The sequence below is a fragment of the Corvus kubaryi genome, unplaced genomic scaffold (assembly GCF_017639235.1).
Source record: "Corvus kubaryi isolate FWS band 111438036 unplaced genomic scaffold, C.kubaryi_AGA036_p1.0 37385, whole genome shotgun sequence".
Lineage (NCBI taxonomy): Eukaryota > Metazoa > Chordata > Aves > Passeriformes > Corvidae > Corvus > Corvus kubaryi.
In genome coordinates, this window is record NW_024581127.1 from 35,682,941 (window position 1) to 35,688,940 (window position 6,000).

Genomic DNA, 6,000 nt, shown 5'->3' on the forward strand with positions numbered 1-6,000 from the left:
TTCTGAAACAATTCCCAGGCGTGTCCACATCCAGAGGCCATTTCCAACAAGCAATTTGGCTACAATGGTCGTTTCTGGAGACTGGGCATTTAAGTGGCCAAGGGATGGTGGCACCAGAGTCATTGGAGTCCCCAGGGATGTTGGGTGAAACAGAGCCTTTTCCAGCTTCTGGAGAGGTCAAACACATTCATAAAATCATGGAATGGCTTGGGTTGGAAGGGACCTTGAAGACCATCTTGTTCTTATCCCCTGCTCTGGGCAGGCACACCTCCCACGAGACCAGGTTGCTCAGATCCCCATCCAGCCTGGCCTTGAATACTTTCAGGGATGGGAATTTGGGGATTTTGTCCCCAAAAATAAGATAGAGGACCATAAATGGGGGCTGTTCATCTCTGCTTTAATGTGTTGGTCCCAAGGCAATGCCGTCTACTTCCTCGAGCACAGAACTGAGGAGTTTCTTCCCAGAGCCAAGAGGTGGCTTTCCAAAGCTCTGGAGGTTGAGACCTAATGTCTAATCTCTTAGAGGCTCAAAGGATTATTCCTGCTTCCAACTTCTGCTCTGAATAAATTCAGGGTTGACCAGTGAGTGATTCTCATCTGTATTTACCTAGAGATAAATCCTTTCTGTGGATGTACCTGGACTTTTCATGGGTAGGATGGCATGGAGCACCTCTCCTATAAGGAAAGGCAGAGAGTATTTGGGTTGGTCAGCCTGGGGAAAAGAAGGCTCTGGGGAGAGCTTTCAGTGGCTAAAAGGGCTCCAGGAGAGCTGAAGAGGGACTTGGTTCAAGCGCCTGGAGGAACAGGACACAGGGAATGGTTTCCCACTGCCAGAGGGCAGGGTTAGATGGGATATTGGAAAGGAATTCTTTCCTGTAAGGCCCTATCACAGGTTTCCCAGAGAAGCTGTGGCTGCCCCATCCCTGGAAGTGTCCAAGGCCAGGTTGGATGGGGCTTGGAGCAACCTGGGATAGGGGAGGTGTCCCTGTCAATGGTGGGGGGGTTCCAACCCAAGATATTCTGGGATTCTGGGATTTGGTGATGAAAAAGTTTAAAGAAGGTGCAGCTGGGAGAGGCCAAGACTGGGACAGGCACAGTAAAGAACTGGGCAGGAACCCCATGCGAGTGGTGAAACTAATGGCACCCGGCACAGCACTTGGAATAACCCCAAACCTCACTCTGCATCCAGGTCACCGACAGAGCAGCCTCAAAAACAACCCTCTAAATTCTGGGAAGGGCAAGGAGGTGGCGAACTGGGGCAGATAAATGACTCAGCTGCCGATCAGAACCTGGGCTGGGCCAGGGCAGGACCAAGAAGAGGACGGGATGTTTTCCCAAGGGCTGGGACTGCACGTTGGCAGAAAGGTTGGTTCCCCCTCCTGCTTTAAACCCATTACACAGCTCAATAGGACTCTGGGTCAGGTCCCTCTGCTCTGCCCCTGCACCCTCTGTCACCAACGTGCTCTGTTGGTGAAGAAATCTGCGACAATTTACATTTTGGGTGCTGATAAAACATCCTGAGAGCTGCTGCAGGACACAAAAGCGCAACATTCATCTGAAAAAATAAGGCTGGGTCTATTTTGCCTGAGGAAGTTTCTTCTCAAACAGATTTTTTAGTTCTTCTGTCCTCTCCACACTTCTCAAAAAGCCTAAAATTGAGGACAGGGTCTTTAAACAATTCAAGTATCTCAGGCCAGGTTGGATGGGGTTTGGAGCAACCTGGTCTAGCGGAAGGTGTCCCTGCCCATGAGATGCTCTTGAAGGCCCCTTCCAACCCAAACCATTCCATGATTCTAAGGCTTCATGATTCTGTTTACTCCTGGTACAATTAACCATTATTCATTGTCCCTGTGGATAAGGATTAGGCCATCCAGTATTTCCCACAGCACATTAGAATTTATATCCAGTGCCTTTCCCCAGCCTGAAAAACGTCACCAAATTCCTCTGAACTCAACCCAAGTTGCAACAGCTGATTAAAAACTGGATTTAAACCACTGGAGAAAGTTTGTGGGGCAGAGAGGCTGGATGAGCTGGACTTGGGGACCAGCAGTTCCTTGCTGTGCTCTACATTTCCTTTATGGCCTGGGGCGAGTTCCACAGCATTTCCTTTCCTCTGCTTTGTACAGATGGTATCAGGCCCAACACATGGAGAGATGCTCAGATAGTGACTTTAAAGGGCCAGGGGAGAGATTGAGGCCAAAAATAGTCTCACAGAGGTAGCTGAGGAAGGCTCACCTGCTCCCAACCCACCCTGCACAGCCACATTCCTGCTCTGAATCATGCACACGTTGAGTAATGAAGGTGTTTTTGGGGGCAAATAGAACAGAGAGAGCCTGATTAGCTCTGCTCTGCCTCTTATTAAGCCACTAAAACCAATCCAAATTCCTGCCCTTTGCAGAACATCCCTCAATGAATTGTAGCTGCCTCTCAATCAGGACAAGCCAAGTTCATCCCCATTGTCTTGACTAATCCCATGCCCATTCTGCCACTTGACAGCTCTCTGTGGCAGAGATCCCTTGATCCCTCGTTTCTGACCTTATCCTGAGCTCTCTTAATGCCTTTCCAAGCTCCTCCTCAGGACTCTTTGCAAAGCAGGTGATGCTTTGACTCCTCTGATGATGCTCTTGATTCTCAGATTCTCTTGCAAGCCCAACTTCCTCCTTCTATGGCTTCTCCGATTTCTCATCCTTATTTTATGGGGACATCACCTTAAAGGCCATCAACTCAATAAAAAAGCTCTTGTAATGTGCCTTTCCCAGAATTTTTTACACCAGATGAGTTCACCCCGACACTGAAATAACCTCTATGCCTGGAATACTGAAATTTAAGGGCACCTGCTCACCTCTGCCAGCGGTTCCCCACATGAATCACTTCAAGACACCATGACCCAGCCCTGGAACCTTTCCCAGCTCTGCTGGTGGCTCTCCCTGGCTGGGGTAGTGTCACCACCTCCCCTGAAACAGAGGTGGTAGGCATGGGGCTGAGTCAGAAAAGAAAAAAACATTTTGCTCCTTCATCTCTGCTTATTTTCATTCAGATTCAATCTGGCCTTGAGGGAATTCTGTGGAACAAGGACTTCACCCAGGGCAGGGGAGTGAAAGTGGAGTGATGGACTCGTTTTCCTCAGGGGTCGCCACACACTGAGTTATTTGCAGGGACAAACCTGGGTGGTGCCACACACAGGTGCCAAATGAGTAGTGATGTGTGCTTTTGGATTTACATTTGGCAGCAGCCTTTGAATTTGCAAAAATACAGATTCGTCTGCTCTCACAGACAAATTTAAGAAAAAATTATGTAATCTCTGTCTGTAAATCCAACATTTCTGCAGTGAAGAGGAGGGTGATCATCTTGCTTAAAATACTATTTTTTGGACACCTCTTCAGCTGTCATAAGTAAAAAGAGAGGAAGGTGTGGCTATCACACACAAATATTCAAATCATTAATTGAGATGTGATAATTTGAATGCACCTGACCTATTCTATTCCTCCTCACATGAAATGAAAAACAGAAATTTAGAAAAATATAGGCAGGCTAGTCATCAGAATTCAACTACTGAAGTAAAATGGGAATATTTAAAAGAAAACAATTAGGCAAACAACCCTCTCCACTCTTGCTCTTGCAGGGAGGAGGCAGGGAATGGTAATTGCTTGTCATGAATGAGGTGCTCATGTGCAGTCATGGCCTTTGGACTAGCTCCAATTGCCTTGTGGCAAAATGACGGAGCATTTAGCAACCTTCTCACACCCATGGACTATGAAAGACAGCTGATTCCCTGCCCTTCATAATCCCAACCAATTAATTTACCGTCTTTGATGTTGTTGCAGCAAATGTTCTGTTATCAGGTGCTCTTCAAGTGCGCAGCTCTGCCCTGTTTCTCCTCACCCTTCTGATGGGCAAAATAAATACTTGCCTTTGCCATGGAGATCCGTTGATTCCCAGTGTCCATGGGAATCAGGGATTTGTTGCCAGCATATTGCTGTCAGAAATTCTTGCAGGGTTTTCATCAGTGTCCCCTGTATCCAGAAGAATCGAGAATTAAAATTAAAATGTATTCACTATCTGGCTATCCCCAAAATTTATTGTCCCCCTGTGATGCTTTTTTTAGCATTATTGTACACATTCTGAGTCCCATTTTGGGATAAATCAAGGCCAAGACATCCTGAAACACATTGTATTCCCTGGAAGGATCCTGCTTAACGAGCACCAGAGGTGGGATACACCCACAGCCCCCACAGAAATTCAGGGTGAATAAAGGGTGAGAAAAATATTTCCTTAAAAATCATGGAACCCAAAATACAAAAAACTTACTACTTTTCTGGCCTTCTAGGAATGGGACCAGCAAGTCTCAGGCCCAAAGATCACAGTTCCAGGCCAGTGGAGACCTCTGGGCACTGGAGGTTCCTCATCCCTACTGTCACCAGCATGGGTTGAGGTCAAGGCTCTCCCAAACAACTCCTGGGGGTGGCAGAGGAGTTAAAACTACCCAGAGACCATTCCCAGAGGCAGTTTGGATACAATCAGTGGGGTTTGGCAGGAAAAAGAATCACAGACCATTTTTTTTAGTCAGCTTCAGTGCCAGAGACTCGCCCTCAGCATCTCTGTCCCTACCCATGGCAAGTGGTTGGAACAAGAGGATCTTGGACTTCCCTTGCAAAACAAATCATTCCATGATTCCATGGTCTTTAACTTTTTAGATACTCTGCAACATCAGTTTTAACCAACAAATAACATCTCTTGCGGTTGAGATGTGCAGCAAAAGGCCGAAGGTGTTTGAAGAGACTGAAGGGTTTTGTGTAAAAATGTGACACTGAATTGCGGCATTGCTGGGGCAGGAGAAATCTGAGTAACCTGATGAAGGAAACTCCTCCTCCAAATGGATCCAGGAGTTCTCAGACTGAACCATTCCTTCCCAGCCTGGATCTGTCCAAACCCTTTTCCAAGTGCCTTCAGTCATTCACTGCCTCTACCCAGGTCAAGTTCTACAGAATGGTCTTTGCTGTTGCTGGTCCATGGAAAATCCTCACATCAGAGCTGCACATCTGTATTCTCCAAGCTCAGCAGGAATTCTTATTCCAAGCTGGAAATGCTTGTTTTCCTCCAAAGTTTTGTGACGCTGTTCTGGAGAAATGTCTCATTCCCAGCGACCTTTTTGCAAGGTGGAAAAGAATGGAAATAGAGTCTGGGATGGGTGTTTGTTCCCCAGCTGTGAAACAGAATGGAATTAATGATTAATGGGATGAAATTTAACAAGTCCAAATAATGGATTCTGTACCTAAGATGGAGCAATGTCAGGCACAAGATAAACTGGGAGAGGAGGGACTGGAAACCAGTCCTGCAAAAGGAATCTGACAGGAATTCCATAGGGATCATCAGGGTGTCCTGGTAACCGAGAGGACAAACCACATCCTGGGCTGTGTCCAGGGAGATTATCCTGCTGTGCCCAGCATTGCTGTGGCTTCCCCTAAACATTCTGTGCAATTCTGGGCCCCACAAATTAGGAATGATGGGAATGTCCTTGAAGGTGTCCATGTGAGGGCAACAAAGCTGGAGAAGGGCGGGAAGGAACGTCCTTGAGGGCTCTGGGTTTGTCCAGTGTGGAGAAAAGGAGGTTGAGAGGGAGCCTCACTGCAGGTTCCTGAGGAGGTGAAGGGCAGAGGGATGTGCTGAGCTCTTCTCCCTGGGATCTAGGGACAGGACATGTGGGAAAGGGTCAAAGTTGTGACGGGGGAGGTGTAGACTGGACATCAGGAAGTGTTTTTTTACCAAGAGGGTGGTCACACACTGGAACAGCTTCTTGGAGAGGTGGTCAGTGCTTCAGGTCTATCAGAATCTGGATTTCAGAACATGCCTTAAATTCTGGTCAGCTCTGAATTGGTCAGGGACTTTGACTGGATGGGCATTTTAGGAACTGAAAATTCTAGTCTAGTCTAATTTATTCTAACCTAATCTTATCCAGCCTATTTAGGACAGCTGGCTCTTCCCCTGCCCAGATTTCACCAC